At 42.2% G+C, this 21,430-nt stretch overlaps 1 long non-coding RNA gene across 1 annotated transcript; it reads right to left on the minus strand.

Annotated features, from left to right (window-relative positions):
• Positions 1-8,674: 8,674 nt before the first annotated feature.
• On the minus strand, positions 8,675-9,870 carry LOC146579020 (uncharacterized). The gene is made up of 2 exons (XR_014891658.1): positions 9,804-9,870; positions 8,675-8,905 (listed from the first exon to the last, which is right to left on the minus strand). It is a non-coding gene; the product is annotated as an uncharacterized LOC146579020 (long non-coding RNA).
• Between the last annotated feature and the right edge of the window lie 11,560 nt (positions 9,871-21,430).

Genomic DNA, 21,430 nt, shown 5'->3' on the forward strand with positions numbered 1-21,430 from the left:
CTGCGTGCTGCAAGCACCATAAATCAACAATGAGTGAAACCATGATCAAGTGGATGATTACTTTTCTATACTGAGGGAAATATTTAGTTTTGTTTCATTACAGTCTTTTAACCATAAACATTATTTGCTGCAAAATACTCTATTTTACCTGTAAAGTTCATGTGCATGCAGTGCTCTTTGCTGCAAGAGTTGTTAGGCTCTCCATGACACCAGATGTCACGATCCTGGGTCTTATGACCCAGTGTTTTGAGTTTAGTTTATTTGGATGTTTATATGATTAAGCTCATTAGGTTTTCTAGTTCATTTGTTATTAGTTTCCCCTTGTGTCTTCCAACCCCTGTTAAGACTCCCTTGCCCTTCATGTGTTAGATGTCTGTTATGTTGTCAAGTTCATGTAGTCATGTCTGCGTTTCATTATGTTTCCTATTTTATTTTCTAAGAGGTTCTGTGTTTTGTTTTACTCTTTCCCTGTGGCGTTTTTATGTCCACGTTGCGTCTACTGTGCCTTTCTGTCCCATGTTTCAGGTCCCTATGTTCTGTCTTCTCAGTTGCTGTTAAGTTTGCATGTCTAGAGTTCAGTCAGTGTGTTTCCTGTTTTACTTTGAAGGTCCATGTCTCATGTGAGTGATTCTAGTTTTGCTTCCCTTGTCTCGTCCAGCCTGATTACTCCCAGCTGTGCTCTCCTTCTGTGTCTCATTCCCTCGTTATCCCTCTGTGTATTTAAGCCCTGTGTTTCTCTCTGTCAGTGTTGTAGTCTCCCTCATGGCTGTGTTGCACTGTGTGTTAGTTAGCCATGTCCCAGTTTAGTAGTGATGGCCAAATGAAGCTTTCTGAAGCACTGAAGCTTGTATTGAAAAATGGTTCATTACTCTGAGCTTTTCAACACAGTCCTCTCTGGTGACATCTGGTGGCCAAAAATATGAAGAGCAGCTTGAATCCACAAAAGAAAACCAACTGCTTCGTAATGATTGCCCACTCTACAGAGTGGAATTCTGTCTGATATTGGGCCACTGTTGTGTTGCTTTAAACGTGTATTTTTTGGGGTGACAAAAATGTGGTTTATTTGTTTAATAAATAATTTTGACCAGTAAACTCTCCTTGTTTAAACATGTGCCATGGTGTGGTCTTTCTTTGCTTGTGACTTCTTGATGTTGGTAAATACAATAATTGAAAAATACCACGTTACATATAATATACATATAATAATGTACAACACATTATGGAGTATATTTCTGCTGTGAGGTCACGCCTCCATGTACTTATGCAGTTAATCGCTAGACGGGTGTATTTATAAATAATATTACATTAGGGAAATTTTCCTATACATATTTTTGACCTGGGGGTAGAATTGATTGTGAAATGGAAAAGGAAAATGCTTATAAACTTGTACATTAAAAACATGATGCATTTAAGGTAACCCTTTTCCATTTGTATTTAAGAAGAAAATTTGTTCCACTGTGCGATGGCCGAACCTGTTCCTTTTTGTGGAGATAATTTCTCCTGCCTTAAGAAAAATCCCTTCACATGCCACAGAGGAGGCTGGAGTGCACAGAAACTGGTAGAGATGCAGTTATAAAGTCTAACTGGGCCCAATCACCTAAAGAGAATAAATGAATTAAATTGCTGCACATTTGGCAGACTAACAGTTTAAAATTATTTAAAACATAAAATATATATTTTTATAACATTAAATGTAAAGAGTCAAATAGAAGTCTTTCTAAAGTTATTTAATGATATTTATATTATGAAAAGCAGATTTTTGACATTTGAAGTTTTTCCCATTGTCAGATAAAATAAACACGCACAAGACGAAAGCAAACAACAAGAACACAAATCTGGAAAACCCACCCGATTGACCAAAATCAACTAAAAATACTCCCACACAACAGAAACTCCTCTATTCCTCGCTGGCTCCAAATCTCTCAATAGAAATAATCAGTGGTATCTGTAACCATCAAAACACTCCACAAATCCCGCAAATGGTTCACCTGCTTATAAACCATTGAATCAGACACCGAAGCAGTTAGGCTCTAAATGAAGCTTCGGACGTCACCGATCACGTGACTCTGGCCAAACGAATCAAGCTTCGACACAGTGCCTCTGAAGCAGTGTGTTGATTTTTTTGACACAGGCACCGGAGCTTGAGCTTCAAGTGGGCCATCACTACAGTTTAGTTTAGTTTTCCATGCCATTCTGCAATAAAGCAGCTTTTTGAGTTATTTTGTTGTCGTGAGTTTTGCGTTTGGGTCCTTCTCCTGCCTGTACACAGCCGAAACATGACACCAGAGCGTGTATCTGAAACGAGTTCCATCGATCCAAAACCAATAACCCTCCTACATAACACAAAAAAATAGACAAAAATGCATTAAAAACAAACTACACCCCAAAATTTGAAATGTGGTGAGCTTGGTAATATACTAGCAGAGTACAGTGCTTGATGAGTAGATTCAGATTTGTAACTGTCAGACTTTATGTATCGTATATTGGTGAGTATTATACCTGTTGAGCCTCAGAGCCTCCAACCAGCCTCCTCTAGTCTTGTATGTATGAGTTGCATGATAAATGACACGCTGAATCATCCGGTACTCCCAGAGGTTGTGTACCGATGCCAAGTTTGCATTCATGGACTCACAGTATCTCTGTAGGGGAGATCAACACAAAGCAGAAAATTCAAAGTGAATAAAAGAGAGAAAATGTCACCAAACCTGGCTTTAGAAAATATGAGAGTAAACAGAGAAAAAGTAAATGATAAATCCATATCACTGTTTTTACTTGAGCCTGAGCCCAAGTTATGGAAGTGTGAAAATAGCGGTAGTGTCGGTTGCCATATCTAGTCCAGCTGCTATACCTGCCACAAGTACATAAGGTTCTCTTTTCAACATGCTGCTCTCCTGAAGACAAGCAAAGAAGCTAAGAATATTTTAGTACAAGTAAATGACTTTCTTGTATCCGTAAACACATTTTGTATTTTTCCTGTAATTGCGCGTTTTTGTTTTTGATTCTATGTACACATGTTGGATTTTATACTGTCATAAAATAAATATATTGTTAGTGCTTATTGTTACTTGTTTTTAATATAGTCTAAAAGGGCCGTCTCTGAGTAGAGTCTGAGCCATGAGTACCGACAGGAAACTGCATGCTTTTGGAGAGCACAGGAGCTGCAGGCAGAAAGTGAAACTAAGTAGAGTGTTTGATCGAAACTTAAAGTGTGCGTGACGTGTAGAGGAAGTATATAAATAATCAGACTGGCGGCTCCTTTTTCAGACTGAAGCTGATGTTGTCTCTCTGCTCAGTCTCCATATTCCAGAATGTGTAAAATTAAAGATCATTTTTGAGTTAGACCACTTTGAGCCGTGTCTTTCTTGGCCGTTAAAGAATACAAAGAATTGGATTTAATAATACATATTTTTTAAAATGTAATTTGTTTTGGTGAAAATCTTGAAAATGTCAGCCGACCTGGTGGATCAGCAGCAGTGATCAGAGCCAGCATTGCACAAAGAAGTGCAGACACAACCACCAGTTTCATGGTGATGTAGTATCTGTGAAAAACAGAAGACATCAGAGGACATCAAGACATCATTCATTAGAGCAGACCTTCCCAAAGTGTGGGGACCGCCCCCAGGGGGGGGCGCAGAGCCATTGCGGGGGGGGGGGCGGCATGAAAAGGGAAAAAAAACAATGCTTGGACACTGCTAGCCCGGGCGCCTACACAAACGCAAAGCAGGAGATGAAGCATCGCTGAATATGTTTCCAAACCAACTTCATTCTAAGCCAAAGACTAGAAAATATGGTGAAGCATATCTGCCCTTTGGTTTCACCTGCGCAAGTGCCGAGGTAGGTCTCCCCTGCATAGTTGGTCTTTCCTTCGTCGGGAGCAGCGCTGGGCTCTTCAAATCACGGACAAACAGTATCCCACAGTTGTTTACGTTTTTAAACCTATTTTGCACAGAGAGGCTTTTTTTTTTAAATGTATTGATAGCAATGTTGAATATTATTACACAGGACAAAAACAACTACATGTAAAATAATTACACCGTGAGCCTCTGCCTTTCCAAATAGAGGGACAGTAACTGCGTGTTTATATGTAACGGTGTGTTCACACCGAACACGATGGACGCGAACAAAACGCCCGAAACGCCCCTAATTTGACGCGCGCACATTCGCACCTCTACGCGTGTCCAAGAAAAATCCATCGCGCCTCAAAATATCATATTTTGACGCGTGTGAACCGGAAATGTGGGAGGGATGTGGGAGGAAGTTGTGCCAGACCGGTATCTTTGCAAGATGGCAGCTGTCGAGCTAGCGCTTGAAAAGAGTCTCCCTTCTCTATTTACTGTGGAGAGCAGAGCAGCGGCGTAAAAGACGTCCTCGCCGTACCTGGGTCCATCATGTCCTCCAGAGGCGTGAGCAGTTTGGTGAGTTTCACCATTTGCTCCAGGAGCTGCGCCTGGATGACGGCGGATTCCAGAGATATCACCGTTGGCCAGTTTGAGGACCTGCTTTCCCGGGTCGGTCTCAGGATCGCCCGCCTAGACACCAATTACAGGCGCTCAATCCCACCTGCAGAGCGCCTGTCCATCTGCCTGAGGTTAGTAAAAGTATTTAATATGGTAGTCCTGTGCTAATATATGCTAAACCATCCATTTATACACTGCTAACATGGATGTTCACTATTTACTGATAGCAAACTGTGGTACGGAGACGACTGTATATAATATTTCTAGTGATACTCAGAAGCTCTCATCAAGTCCCGATTTAATTCGATTTATGCTGTTATCAGTGTTTGCAATGATAGCATGGCTGTGGTGTCACATCAATGTATGCGCTTGGTGTTTGCTGATATCAAACTGTAGCATTAGGACCACTAAGTTAACCTTTGTAGTGATACTCACTCCTTTTTTATTTAGACCTGGTTTAATTCTGGTACAGTTGAATATTTGTATATAATCCCTGCAGCTGTCAAACTCTATAACAGGGGTCACCAGCCTTTATTAAAACAGAGTTAGATAAAACTGTGAACAGTTCTGCACCTCTCCGTTGTGGTGTGCCCCAGGGGTCTGTGTTAAGTCCCACACTGTTCTCTCTCTATCTGCTACCCCTGGGAAAAATTTTCAGGAACCACAATATCTCTTTCCACTGCTATGCGGATGATATCCAAATCTACTTCCCTCTAGACCTGGATCTCCAATCCCCGCTATTGCCGTTGCTTAACTGCCTGTGTGACGTCAAAGACTGGCTACTGCATAATTCGCTCACCCTCAACGAAAATAAAACAGAAATGATCGTCTTTGGTAGCCACATGCCGTTGAAACAGCTATCGGGGACCTTAGGTTCTTATGCCAGTCACCTATCGTCTACTGTAAGAAATCTTGGAGTAGTGCTGGACAGTTCCCTCAAATTAGATAAGCAAGTGGCTGCAGTAGTAAAAACCAGCTTCTTCCAACTACGCCAAATTTCGAAGGCAATGCCTTACCTACAACACAAGGACCTTGAAAGGCTCATTCATGCTTTTATAACCTCTAGGCTGGACTATTGTAATTCTCTTTACCTAGGCCTGCAACTGTCCTCATCCAACGCCTACAATTAGTCCAGAATGCCGCTGCACGCCTTTTAAGCGGCACTAGAAGACAGGATCATATCACTCCTATTCTAGCTAACCTTCATTGGCTTCCTGTCAAATACCGTATTGTTTTTAAAATCCTTCTATACACTTTTAAAATTTTAAATAACCTGGCACCTAGCTATCTGATTGACCTTCTTAATTTATATATCCCCCACAAGGGCACTCAGATCCTCTAATCAGGGGCTCCTAATGCAACCAATGTCTCGACTAAAGACGAAAGGGGATCGTGCCTTTGCTTTTGCTGCACCAAAACTTTGGAACAGCTTGCCGGTTGATGTCCGTGCGTCGGAAACTACTCAATCTTTCAAATCACGGTTAAAAACCCATTTGTTTAAGCTCGCCTTTCAAACCACTTAGTATAATTTCCTTCCGGTTCGTGCTTGTTGTAATATTACCATTCTATAACTGTATTTTTTTGTTGTTGACTGTTCTCTTTTGTTGTAAATCTGCAAATATGGCTCGTCTGTGAAGCACTTTGTTGTACCTGTGACTTTTAAATGTGCTATAGAAATAAAATTGAAATTGAAATTGGTTCATCTCTAGTTACATGGTTCTATCTTGATAAGCTGTCTTATCACAGATTAATTTTTCAAAAATATTAATGATTTAAGCAAGGAAAGGGCTACATGTCAACATACAACTCTTTATTTCTATTAATGTCTTACTTCATTCCTGCCTGATTGACATGTTTAGGAATTATGAGTGATTGGCTCACTGTAGTGGCAAAAGTTGCTACCAATCAAATTATGATATGTTAAAGTTAAAACAAAACACAACAGTTTTAGATATGATCTAATATACATTTTGTAATTATCCTTATAATTACAAAATGTTTTATGTAAGATTTAAGTTTTCTGATTTAAATCTGACATCACAAAAGTATTTTGGAATTTGAATAATGTATTTTGTAACTGCAGTACACATAATACTGATTTTGAACAATTTTGTCCAGGTTCCTTGTCACCGGGGACTCCTTCAGGACCAAGCGTTCAGTTTCAGAGTCGGTGTGTCAGATCATCCCCCAGGTAGCGACGGCCATCTGGGACTGTCTAGTGGACGACTTCATGGCTGTGCCTTCACCTGGAGACTGGCGGTCCATCACAGAGGGATTCCAGGAGCGCTGGAACTTTCCTCTGTGCTGTGCAGCTCTGGATGGGAAGCACATCCAGACAAAGGATCCTGATATTATTGCGAATTACAGACCTATTTCCAAACTGCCTTTTATCTCAAAGATTCTTGAAAAGGTAGTTTACAAGCAATTAATGTCCTTCCTAGAAGAACACGGTATTTTAGAAGTTTTCCAATCTGGTTTTAAAGCTTTACATAGTACTGAATCTGCCCTTTTAAGAGTTTTTAATGATGTGTTTTTGGCAAATGACTCAGGTGACTGTGTTATTATTGTGCTGTTAGATTTAACTGCTGCTTTTGATACAGTGGATCATAATATTTTAATTTCCCGTTTAGAGCAGTTGGTGGGTATGCGGAGTACCGCACTGCAGTGGCTCAGATCCTATTTGGCAGAGCGAACGTTCTCTGTGAAACTAGGGGAGTTTGTATCCTCTACTGCTTCTCTTCAATGTGGGGTTCCACAGGGTTCAGTTTTAGGCCCGCTTCTTTTCTCTCTATATCTCCTACCCCTTGGGTCTATTTTCAGGAAACATGGGATTTCTTTCCACTGCTACGCCGATGACTCCCAGATTTATTTCCCACTTAAAAAGATAAATGGCTTCTCAGTAGACCCGCTGCTCAGATGCCTTGATGAAATAAGGACTTGGATGGCTTTGAACTTTTTACATTTTAATGAACAGAAAACAGAAGTGATGGTTTTTGGTGGCGCTTCTGAGGCCACTATTATAGATCTTGGTTCACTGGCACAGTATGTTAAACCAGTCATCACTAATCTGGGAGTTAAAATAGAGGCAAATCTTAAACTTGAAAGCCAGGTCAGAGCTGTTGTAAGATCTAGCTTTTTTCATTTGAGGGAATTAGCCAAAATAAAGCCTATCTTATCGAAACAGCATTTTCAGACAGTAATCCATGCCTTTGTTACTTCTAGGCTGGATTATTGTAACGCACTTTATTTTGGGATTAGTGATGCGTCCATTAGGCGCCTGCAGGTTGTGCAAAATGCTGCAGCACGTCTTTTAACTGGAACAAAAAAGTTTGAGCACATTACCCCTATTTTAATTTCACTCCACTGGCTACCTGTACATTTTAGGATTGTTTTTAAAATTCTCTTATTTGCTTTTAAATCTCTTAATGGCCTGGCCCCCCCCTACCTCTCGGAGCTACTACAACCATATACACCTGCCCGTTCCCTTAGGTCCGCCAATCAGCAGCTCCTTAAGGTACCGAAAAGTAAGTATAAATTTAAAGGTGATCGTGCTTTTGCTGTAGCTGCTCCAAAGTTGTGGAATGATCTGCCCTTGCATGTTAGGCAGGCCTCTTCTGTCTCTGAATTTAAAAGTCTTCTTAAAACATATTTATTCGCTGAAGCCTTTGGCATTGATTAGAGGGGTTGACTCAATTTGTTTTAATATGTTTTAATTTATTGTATCTATTTATTTTATCGTATCTCATTTTAATTTTCTTTACGTATGCTATTAACATGTACAGCACTTTGTGAAACCCTGGTTTTATGTTAAAGTGCTTTAGAAATAAAGTTGGTATGGTATGGTATGGTATATATCATATAGGAGACACACACATTGATATACACTAAATATTTATTTCATTTCTTTTTTGTGGTGCCCAAATTTATGCACCTGCTTGATTTTGTTTAAACAATTATTGCACACTTTTTGTAAATCCAGTAAACTTCTTTTCACTTCTCAAGTATCACTGTGTGTGTCTCCTGTATGATATTTAACTGACATTTTTTATTGTAACAACCAACAATTTATACAGGAAAATAATGTCTATTAACAAGGTTGCCCAAACCTTTGCATCCCACTGTATTAGTCTATTTTGTCATTAGTATAATATGAAATAAATTCTACATGTGTCAAGTCGTGTGCCAACATTTGCTGTGTAGTAGAACTGAGACATTAGTCATTATAAAAATTTATTTGAAATAATATTAAAATTCTCAAACAGAAAAACATTAAACATAAATATATAAAATATAAGAATTTACAGAGAGACAGGAATAAAAAGGACCCAGCTGCTCCATTGGAGACTGGTGTGGCCTCTTCAGGGACATCAGGATGGCCAGCTCCAGCGCCAATGGACCGTCCTGGGACCCGTCCCTCATCTGCCTCAGAGCCGTCCTCCCCTGTGGGCCTGTAAAACAGCACAAAACACAAAGAAATGAGAAGGCTGCTACTAGATTTTAATTTCAACATTGAAAAAAAAAAACAGGATATAATCAGATTGGTTGTAGATATTTAGTAAAGGTGATCACAAGGCAATCCCACCGAGTTAAAAGCTATCAATGCTTGCTGTACATATCTGTGGGTGCAGCAGCAGGAGCTCAGGGACTGGGGATGCTCTGCTGCAGAATCAGTTGGTTCTATCAATACAGTATTAAATGTTAACAGGTTGAATATAATAATCGTAGAGTAGACAGTGGTCCCTCATTTATTGCAGCAGGGGTTCTCAGAATAACTAGCCCCTGGTCACGCACTTTATACACTGTTTTCCCCACACACATGAACATTGGTCACAGTTCTCACATTTGATTCTCAAAGTGCAAACCTTTGTAGATTGCAAAACGTAAAAGTATTATTATGCCGCGGTTTGTCTTCATCTGCCCGCCACTTTCGTGCACCTTTTTCCCCTCGCGGTGCAGGTGTCTATTTCCGAATGAGGCTCATAGTTATGGGTATTTTTGTGCTGTTTTTTCTATTGGACGTGATGGTTATCAAAACCAAACATGATAAATTTGGCAAGCGCAGGAGACACGACACGAAGGAGATTTGTCAATCAGGCTGCAGAATGCAATGCTGTACTGTGCAATAAAAAATCAGCGAAAAAGCAAAGCAGTGACGGATGAACAGCGGGACCACTGTGTGCTGTTTATTAATAAACAATAAAATATATTCCTAAATGACAACATGCATAAAAGCAGAACGGTATTTGTACGTCAGTGGGAAAATAGCGGTGGCTTGCTAGCTTTTGTGCGGCTTCCCCGGGTCAGCGAAAACTTTAGAGAAAACTTAAGAGAAATGAATGAACTTACCAGGTTGCCCGATCTCTTCACATATCTTCCTCCAAGCTCGGTCCTTTATATTCCTGTCTCGGTACAGAAAGCAGCTGGTGTTGAACGGCTCCGAGTTGTTTGCTACGGCGTTGATTAGCCTTCCTTCCATTGAAGTATGAAGGGCTTTGGCTGGATCTGCCCCTTTGACCTAGGTAACAGCCACGTCACCAGGCTCCTGATTGGTTGTCACGGCGCGATTTGACGCTGGAGTTCAGATTTTTCCAACTCGAGCGGTAGACGCGTAACGCGCATATGCACAAAATGCAACACAAAAACTCACACGCGTGTTTTTTTTCGCGAGTCAAACGCCTAAACGCGCTACACTGACGCGCGTTTCAGGCGTTTTGGCGACACAAATCTGCTTCCGAATTTTCGCGGGAGCCGCAATCGCGTGTCATCGCGCCTTTCCATTGACTTAACATGTAAACCTGATACTCTGGCCGCCTCTATCGCGTTCGGTGTGAACACACCGTAAGCCTGTAAAACCTGCAGATAGAGACAAAATACTGTTAATCTGACTATCGTCCATTCTGCAATTCCTCTCATGTAAACAATAACGTGGCGCACAGCTGAGTTAAAAAAAGGCACATACCTTTAACGTTGCATGACGAACTCTGTATTCCTCGTCCACACGTAAAAGCAAAAAATGAGTTTTAAAAAATCTCAGTTTTCGGTGATCCGAAATGCCGTTTACGTGTAGACGAAACAGCTGCGTTTTCAAAAATACCCGGGTAAGTGCGGATGTAGCGTAAAAGAGTTAGTAGTTTACTTTCGTACTACCTGCAATTTATTGCAGATTACTTGTATTTGCTTAATTGTTTACTAAATGTTTGAGGTGTGAAATAAACTGCAATTGATCAAAATATGGGTGTGTGTGGTTGGAGGATGTGTTAGTGCGTGCGTGTGCACGCGAGGGTGTGCGGGGGGCGGCGCGAACATTTTTCTAAAACAAAGGGGGGCCCAGCGAAAAAAGTTTGGGAACCACTGCATTAGAGAAAGGATAACATAGATATTATAGTAGACCTCTTGTAGAATTTCTTATCAGCACCGACTGGTAGCTTCAGCCTTCCAGTGAAAAGGTGCTGAACAGCTCTATGGTCGATGCTTATATACTGTTTCTTTGAAGCTTCAAAATTAGGAACTAACACTGAAAAAGTGACATGTGTAACATGTGATTCATGCTGGACATACTTTCACTGCACCTGATTCTTTCTCAACTAAAATAATGACACATTGACTAGTCCACAAAGAAGGTCCACAGAGTACAACCACAAAATATTTGATGTATTTATCCTTGTGGCACCCATAAAATTTACATCTGCTCTTTACCCTCGGGACCCAAACGGGTCCCAAGTCAACAGGTGATAGAGCAATATCATATATGAATTAATTTTTCTTTTTTTCACATCAGATCTTTTTAACAACTTCAGACCTAACCATAGATATAAAGTTTTTCATTATTTTTTAAATAATTTTTATGTTACTATGGCTTTATTGTTATAAAGACCCGTGTTTATTTTGGGGGCGGGAACCCATAATCTGCAATATTTTCCAAAAATTAATTGCAAAATATAATATTTGGCAAAAGGCTATTAGAGCTTTGAATAGGTCAATAATTGATAACAACATTGATTTGGATGCATTATTATTTTTGGAACAATGAAAATTTATTGCAAAAACAAACTGAACTGAGCTGAACAAACAAAACAAAACAACAAACTGAACAAAGATGTAATTTACATCTTATAACATGAACCACAAGGCATTTTGCAATGGACTTTGCAGACCGGTGCACCATATTTGCAGCAGCTAGTTTGGAATTCTTCTGCGCTGTTTACACGATGTGCACTGGTTTCGCATTGTGGAACGCTCCTCCTCCTGCTCCTGCTCCTGCTGCTGCTCTTTGCCCTGGGCCTGTAAGACCAGGCTGGCTGCAAACGGTGTTCTAGGCAGGTGGGTTCTCTTCATCATGGTCGAGGTGATAAGGGCTCTGCCAACCTGCTCTATGAACAGACGCCGCTTGTAGTGTTTTCGTCTGTTCCACTCTGGGTCCACAGCAGTGAAGAGGACAAAAGCATTGTAGCAGCTTACATCAATCATGTGATCGAGCAGACACATGGGCCACCTGCGCGTCTGCCGACGGCAGGAGTAGGTGCCACGAACCTGCAAAACAAAAAGAAATGATCAGATGACATAAATAGATTTATACAGCCATAGAAAATTGATTCTTTCTGCCTATGGGCATCAAACTAGACCCCCCCACCCCTTTCTGTAACTATCAAAACTATCATAATCACATGATCTGACTTTATCAGTTATAATAATGAGAAACCGTAAGCAATTTGGCAAATAATTGATGTATAATTGTGTTTACCTGGTCCAGATAATCCACAGCCCCTTTGCCATCCATCCATCCATCTTCATCCGCTTATCCGAGGTCGGGTCGCGGGGGTAGCAGCCTAAGCAAAGAGGTCCAGACCTCCCTCTCCCCAGCCACCTCCTCCAGCTTGTCCGGGGGAATACCAAGGCGTTCCCAGGCCAGCCGAGAGATATAATCTCTCCAGCGTGTCCTGGGTCTGCCCCGGGGCCTCCTCCCGGTGGGACATGCCTGGAACACCTCGCCCAGGAGGCGCCCAGGGGGCATCCTTGCCAGATGCCCGAACCACCTCAGCTGGCTCCTTTCGATGTGGAGCAGCAGCTGCTCTACTCTAAGCCCCTCCCGGATGGCCGAACTTCTCACCCTATCTCTAAGGGAGAGGCCAGCCACCCTTCGGAGGAAGCTCATTTCCGCCGCTTGTATCCGCGATCTCGTTCTTTCGGTCACTACCCACAGCTCGTGGCCATAGGTGAGGGTAGGGACGTAGATCGACCGGTAAATTGAGAGCTTCGCTTTTACACTCAGCTCCCTCTTCACCACGACGGACCGGTGCAGCGTCCGCCTTACTGCAGCCGCAGCCCCAATCCGTCTGTCGATCTCCAGCTCCCTTCTCCCATCACTCGCGAACAAGACCCCGAGATACTTGAACTCCTCCACTTGGGGCAGGAACTCATCCCCGACCCGGAGTGGGCACTCCACCCTTTTCCGGCTGAGAACCATGGCCTCAGATTTGGAGGTGCTGATCCTCATTCCCGCTGCGTTACACTCGGCTGCGAACCGCTCCAGTGCGAGCTGGAGGCCTTCACCCGATGAAGCCAACAGAACCACATCATCCGCAAAAATCAGAGATGAGATTCTGAGGCCACCAAAGCGAAAGCCCTCCGCCACTTGGCTGCGCCTAGAAATCCTGTCCATAAAAATTATGAACAGAACCGGAGACAAAGGGCAGCCCTGGCGGAGCCCATCACCCACCGGGAACGAGTCCGACTTATTGCCGGCAATGCGAACCAAGCTCTTGCAACGGTTGTATAGGGATTGAATGGCCCGTAGCAATGGGCCAGACACCCCATACTCGCGCAACACCTCCCACAGGACGCCCCGAGGGACACGGTCGAATGCCTTCTCCAGGTCCACAAAACACATGTAGACTGGTTGGGCAAACTCCCATGCACCCTCAAGTATCCTCGAGAGGACAAAGAGCTGGTCCAGTGTTCCGCGACCAGGACGAAAACTGCATTGTTCCTCCTGTATCCGAGGTTCGACTAGCGGACGAACCCTCCTCTCCAGCACCCTGGCATAGACTTTCCCGGGGAGGCTGAGGAGTGTGATCCCCCTGTAGTTGGAACACACCCTCCGGTCCCCCTTCTTGAAGATGGGGACCACCACCCCGGTCTGCCAGTCCACAGGTACTGCCCCTGATCTCCACGCAACATTGCAGAGACGTGTCAACCAAGACAGCCCTACAACGTCCAGAGCCTTCAGGAACTCGGGGCGGACCTCATCGACACCAGGGGCTCTGCCACCAAGGAGTTGTTTAACTGCCTCAGTGACCTCGCCTCCGGAAATCGGTGGGTCACACCCCTCATCCCCAGACTCTGCTTCCTCCCCGGAAGACGTGTCAGTGGGATTAAGGAGGTCCTCGAAGTATTCCTTCCACCGCCCGACAATTTTCTCAGTCGACGTCAACAGCGCTCCGCCAGCACTATACACAGTGCAGGTAGAGCACCGCTTTCCCCTCCTGAGACGCCTGACGGTTTGCCAGAATCTCTTCGAGGCAGGCCAAGCGGAATGCGGCTCGGGCAGTGGCTGAAGCAAAAACTCGGGTGTGGGAGGAGTTCGGAGAGGCCATGGAAAAAGACTTTCAGCCCCTTTGCACTTGTTATAATCCAGGATGATCTGGAGCTTTTTCTTGCCAGAGTCCTGGACTTGTGGCTCATGGTGCCTGGTGCTCAACATGACAACATTTTTTCTTTTCTTTGGGATGTAGGATACCACAGCCCTGTTGCGGCAAGGCAAAGACAGAGGACAGAACTTCTCTGTGTTGAACGTTCAGCAGCTGTGGGGGCAACTCAGTCAACTGCAGAGTGCCCACCAGGGCCATCCTCCTCTTCCTCAATTCCTCTGCAAGAGGAAATGATGTACAAAAAATTGTCGGTTGTGACTGTGTGGCCCTGCAGCCCCTCTGTCAACTCAAGCACTACCTGCATGCCTTGGTTAACCTCCCTGTTTGCTGATGAGAACTTTCCTGTATACACTTAAAGCCTCCAGGCATAGGAGGTCTGCACATCACATAGGGCCCAGATCTTCAGCCCATATTTAGCAGGTTTGGAGGGCATATATTGTTTGAATGAACAGTGGCCCTTAAAAGGGATCAGCTGTTCATCCACACATATATCTCTCCCTGGATTGAAAGGTTTGGGCAGGCGGTCGCTCCATTTGCTCCATAAATCTTTTATAGGAGTCAGCTTGTCCCCCCTGTAGCGACCTGGACGGGAAAGACAATCATCAAATCTTACTGCCAGATTAATTTGCGCGAATCTTTTTTTTGACATTGTGGCATGAAAAAGAACACGTCCTGTCACCCCATCCCACAGGCTCGTTGTTGCTTCATGTTGAGACCTGTACAGGCCATCCAGGATCAGAAGCCCCATGTAAGCCTGCAGCTCCTCCTCATCTATGTTCTTCCAGTCTTTTACTGACCGCTTGCCCTGCAGGTTGGTAAAATGCAGGATTAGCTGCATAATTGTCCTCCGCAAAAAAAATATTGAAAGTGCTCCCAGGGCTGCTGATTCTAACAATTGCATAATGGGTTGGTCCTGGGGTTAAAATGGGAGGAGGAAAAAATGGCAGGACCTCTTCATGTGTGGGTTGCCACATGATTTCTCCATTTTTAGATCTCCACTGATGGTCATCCTCCAGTCTTGTCTCTTCCTCCTCCTCCTCAGATGAGCTGCAAAGCTTCTCGGTGCCTGGCAAAAATTCCTCCCCTTCTTCGCCTTCTTCGCTGTCAGAAATATCTCCACTGCTCGTGATATCTTTTTCACTTTCTGAAGTAGTGATGGGATTTCCGGCTCTTTTTAGAGAACCGGCTCTTTTGGTTCGGCTCACTAAAAAGAGCCGGGTCTTTTGGCTCCGAACCAGCTCTTTTGGCTCCGAACCGGCTCTTTTGGCTCCGAACCGGCTCTTCGGGTTGTTTTGTTGCTTTCATTAATTTATTATTAACAATAATATAAAATTATGCACAAAAGGAATTACTAATGTAAAAAAAAGTGGTTTTATTTATATATGTTTATATATAAATATATGTGGTGGCCCCTAGAGACAAAACACGTAAAAACTCCAAAAAACATTTCTAGCATGAACTGAACTTCCAAAACAGAGCTAACCAGATCACTTAAATTACACAATTGAAAGCATGAAAGCACATGTGTATTGTTTGTGTATTTATACACAAGCATTCATATATATTCAAATAATTTTAAAAAAGTGTTCATTTACCTGTTACTACCACACACCAAATCCGGTCGTTGGTACTTGCTGGCTTGTAACAAAAGCTCAACACTGCACCTAGCATCCTGGAGCACTTCTGTTGTCTTTTGTACGTGTTTTGGAGTTTTTACGTGTTTTGGAGTTTTTTACGTGTTTTGGAGTTTTTTACGTGTTTTGGAGTTTGTATGTGCTTCAGGGTTTGTACGTGCTTCAGAGTTCGTACGTGATTTGAAGTTTGTATGTGCTTTGTCTGTAGGGGCCACCGTAAATATACTTTTATTTATTCACTCCACATAAAATGTAATAAATAAATCATATTATACAAAAATCAACTATTCACATTTCAACTTTTAACTATTTAAATTTTCAGCTTTTTCCTTTTACAAATTTAAAGTGAAACAACACACTGCAAACCACAACACAATTAAATATCAATTAAAATATGAAAACAAAAAGAAGATGCATATTCTCTGTCATATGGGCCTGCATGAATAAACTTTCTGAATCCTTTATCATCTGCAACTGAAAATAGTTGTGGATGATTACTATACCTTTCTAATGTGACGTTGTTGTTCCTGGCTCTTTCTCTGTCTCCCCCTCCCAGTGTTGCCAACTTAGCGACTTTGTCGCTATATTTAGCGAGTTTTCAGACCCCTTAGCGACTTTTTCTCTAAAAAAAAAGTCGCTAAAAAAAGACGTGAAAGCGCGTATTGCTTTTACTCTCAACAAGCAGCGGGCGCTGTAATGCAGTCAGTTCTTCTTTTACTCTTTTACTCGTATGCTGTTTTGTGGATCACAAGGTTTAAAACTACTTATAAACACACACAAATTAACTCCACCAGAGTGCCTATTTCGGGTCACTTTTGCCGGTCCAAGCCCGGGTAAAGGAGCAGGGTTGGAACTGTGACATTAAAAAAAAACAATAATTGCTAAAAGAAATTTAATTTGTAGTTCTAAATAAACTAAATGCATTTAGGACGTTTTTTACTCACTTTATGTCTCTTCCATGATGTTATTTCTCTCTCCAACAACATAGGTTACAGTAACATTAGCATGACCAATTATGCAAATTAGGCGATGACGTCATTCAGCACTGCCCCCTCCTGCCCTGTCCGCCCCTCCCCCCTCATCCCAACACAAAAGAGAGGGTGAGAGAAAGGAAAAAAAAAAACAAAAAAAACCCCACGGCTTGCGATATGGAGCCGGCTTGCGTCGTCAGTGTTGGGAAGGTTACTTTTAAAATGTATTCCATTACAGATTACAGAATACATGCCCCAAAATGTATTCTGTAACGTATTCCGTTACGTTACTCAATGACAGTAACGTATTCTGAATACTTTGGATTACTTAATATATTATCATGCTTTTTACAACTACGTGAATGTACTATTGCTGTGTGATTTATTACTATTACTGAAGGTCCGCGGCTCTGAACCTTAGTAAAGGGACCTCTGACTAATACGGCGGGGTCCGTGTCGGCTCGTATCCGAAAAATAGCTTTACTTTGTTGTGTGGGTCAATTTTTCTTGCGAGAGACAGAGAGAGGCGTTGAAAGGCTGCTCCAACGGAACTTATTGTTTTCGGAGGAAAACACGAACACTGTGTACAGTCGAGTCTTAATAGCTTACTTACAACTGGGCTCGTCAGGCACTCTTCTTGGCTGCAGTGGTTATTATTATATCGTTAGCTTCATAGCATAAGTGCCTAAGTCATTTTTTGGTCAAATTGAGATTTTTGCCTAACTTTACTCCCCTACCACTGCTGCATCATCCTGTCCGTCTGCCTATGTCATTGGCCAATCACAACACTCATAAGAGTCAAATAACATACTTGCCTTAGGCAGTTTTACCATTGGACTTAGGCAGTTTTGCTACAATCAATTTGACTTAGGCAGTTTTGATGTATGCAAAATGGCTGATAAGAAGAAGAGGTTGACCGCAAGTGAAGCCCTTGCTCTTCTTTTTGATTCATTTACATCTGGTAAAAGTTCATATTTTTTTAGTTTTTTGGTCACTAAATGTATTTTCATTCAATCAAAGAGGTTATGACCATGTTAAAAGATTACTTTTTTGTTGCAAACAAAGTATGATGGCTAGCTAACATTAGCGTTAGTAGTGTAGCATTAGCATAGTAATGTAGTACAAGCTAGCAGCTAGCTAACAGCAGCATGCTACCAGAGTAAATCTTTGGCAATTTCAAAGGCAATTTGAGCATTTTCAGCAAGTTTGCAAATTATATTATGTTTCAAACATTTGCTTTTTATTAGGAGGAGAGTCTAAGGACGGGGGACGCCCTGGGTTCATTGTTAATTGTTAAATTGGACTTTATATTGACTGTGTTCAAATGACTGATACTGGTTGAACTCTATTGCCAGTAATATTCATGTAGCCCTTTGAGGCGACTGTTGTTGTGATTTTGGGCTATACAAAAATAAATTGATTTGATTTGATATTAATAGTACAAATTGATTTTTTTTTTTTTTTACATAGCAGACATTTTGACTACACAAGTAGATTTAGATGTCATCTTGATTTACCATTTTAAGATACTCCAACAGCATTTTATTTTCTGTTGTATCATCAGGAAAGGAAGTTGATATAGATGAGGGAGAAGGAGGAAATTATGTTGATATGGGGCAACAATAATATATATATTATATACATGCTTCTAGCTCCCGTTTTTGCTCGATGACTGCTAGTACTTTTCCACTATCCTTTTTCTCCCTCCTCTTGCTCACAGACACATAACGGGTATGGCAGTCCATTCTCCCTGCAACACTGACTACACTGCCCATGATGCTACATTCTTTAGAGCTATGCTTGTAGCATTCTGCCTGTTAGCTTAGCACAATAACAACAAAAAGGCGCTCTCTCACCCAGGAAACACACAGTTGCAGAGAGAGAGCGTTGCCCTGTAACCATGGCAACCGTAACGCTGCCGCCTGGAGCAACAGAATGTAGCTGTCAAAGAAAACCCAAACTCCTGACCATTGACTGTTTTCTACAGTCAATGGTCCTGACCCGCCACAATATGAAACAGGAAAGTACCGCAGTGTAATCCATTTATTGCTTGTTTACATTATTGTATTTTGCACAACTCTGTTGCTTGTGAAGCTCGCACACAAGAATTTCACTCACATGTGCTGTACCAATGTACCTGCACATGTGATGTGACAATAAAAGTGATTTGATTTGATTATTTCAACAAAGTAACTGTATTCTAAATACCACCTTTTTAAACGGTAACTGTAACGGAATACAGTTACTCATATTTTGTATTTTAAATACGTAACGGCGGTACATGTATTCCGTTACTCCCCAACACTGCGCATCGTTCACGTCAAAGATCCGGTTCTAAGAGCCATTTCGTTCGCGACTGACACATCACTATTATATAGCATTTTTCAATTCTCCCAGATTACTCAAAGTATACAACATGCCACATTCACCCAACCACACACATTTTCTCTTAACTGAGTGCTTCCTAACTACATTCATACTCACGACATGCAGACTGGAGAGGAGAGGGATTTAACCACTAACCTTCCGATCAATAGGTGACCTGCTCTACCGCCTGAACTATATCCATCCACTCGCGCAGATGAGTAAACACTCACTAGGTTTTGGATAAAGTGTAAACTCACAAACCTGTTAAACCCGCATTTGAAATGTTGGCTACCATAGCAGTATAGTATTGCAACATGGCATTAGGGTCTTCTAACTAAAATAGAAACATACAGTAAATAGTGCAACAATGCCATATCTGGCCTGCATCTGGTTGACATACACTCTGCCATCGCTTGATGCCAGATCTGGACCAGGCCTGTTTTCTTTTAGCCTGGGCAACATAAACCAAACCACAATTGGGCCAGATGTGGCATGCCATCACATAGACAGTGCCACCTATGCCAGGCCTGGCCCATATCTGGATGACATACGTCTTATCATGCCAGAAGTCAGCCAGAAGTGCCAGCTTTATACCAGATCCGGGCCAGACCTGCTTGCTATGTGGGATGTTAGGGGAAAAAAAAAAAATCAAACATCCAGTTAAAGCAGGGGTGTCAAACTCCAGTCCCGAGGGCTGGTGTCCTAAAACTTTTAAATGTGTCCCTGCTGCAACACAACTTAATACATTTATTAGGTCATTAGCAGTGATGGGAATAAAAGCCAGTAACTAGTAATCTAACTAATTACTATTTTTATCATTACAACCCCGTTACCGAAGCTGTCTTCAGCTAACTGGGAGCTGGGGGGTGAGAAAGAAAAGCAGTCATGTCATATCAATCTCATTTAATTTAATTTAAGATGACATAGCATAGCAACCTAAGTCTCCATTTTTGTGTTAAAAGCAGGGACTTCAAACTATATACCAGTTTTTATGATAAATAATATACTATTATTTATATACTAATATAATCACGTTTACTGTCTAAGGACAAAGATAGCGAGCACTCTCTGCTTACAACCAAAAAGAAAAGAAAAAACACCCCTTTCCCATTGCTGGCAAACTGTACCATGTCGATTAATAAAACAGTTATATGGCAACCTTTGGGCATTTGGTTGTTTAAGAAGAGGTCGAACTTTTAGGAGTGATGGTGATGAGCGAGAGAGCATAAGAAAGAGAGTGAGTGAATTTTGAGACGTGATGTTTACCGTGTTTGGAGTGTGTAGTTAGTGTGTAGTGTAGATGATGAGTTTTGTTTTGTGTGTCAGAACAGTGAGGCAACAGCTGAATCTCAGATGTGCTGCCAAAAAGCCACCAAAGACAGACTGCAGTGTAAACGCTGTCTCCAAGTGGAAAACAGGAGACGTGATAAACCTCCTGCTGTCAGGCCTGCATTTATCAGGCTTGTGATGTGCGGATCGATCCTGAAATATCGATTCCTCCGATACCAATCATTTATGTTCTAGAATCGATTCTCACATTAAAATATCGATATTTTAGTAATTTAGAGTAAATTTGTAGTTTGTCATTAACAAGAGCACAGTGGAAAGAAACTATAACATTCGGATTGTCTACATTCAAAGGAACAACATCAATGGCTGAGCATAATCAGAGTCACGTGCAGACTTATTTTACCTCCACAAACAGCTGAGACGTGCTCCAAGAGTGAGGTGTTGTGGCCATACTAGGGAGACATTCAAAAGGGCTGTTGGGGGGGGGGAGGTGTAAATACATTTTACAGTGTTTATTTATTGGATAAAATACGTTAAATGTCACCGTTATTATTGGCTGGCCCGGAAGCAGCGGGGGTGTCCAAATTCAGAGGCTGCTTCCACCTGAGGAACCGTCATTGTTGGAAACTGGAATTGGCTGGGCCCGCGCTATGAATTCTGCGATTTGGTTTTTTTCTTAATTTTGTTGTCTGGGTGGATAATTGGGAGAAATTCGGGAGAATCGTGGCTCCGGGAGATTTTCGGGAGGGGCACTAAAATTCGGTATTCTCCCGGAAAAATCGGGAGGGTTGGCATGTATGGTTGTGGCAACATCACTAACCTTGTCAAACACCTCAGAGTAAATCATATCACAGAATATGACGAGCATATGTTGAGGCAAACTGAAGAGGAGGAGAGGGACAGGTGCTGCTAGGGCGAGACAGACGTCTCTCACGGAGTCCTTTAGTGCTGCAGGCAGGCAAGGTGTTTAGATAGTGCACAACTTCAGTTTCTATATGATGAACCCTGCATTATTAAGTGATAAGAACAAGTAATCTGATGTCCTGTAATCATTATGATGCTAT

This window comes from Mchenga conophoros, linkage group LG3 (genome assembly GCF_057382185.1).
Source record: "Mchenga conophoros isolate Kocher_MC1m ecotype Shallow Benthic linkage group LG3, M_conophoros_male_GT1.1, whole genome shotgun sequence".
Lineage (NCBI taxonomy): Eukaryota > Metazoa > Chordata > Actinopteri > Cichliformes > Cichlidae > Mchenga > Mchenga conophoros.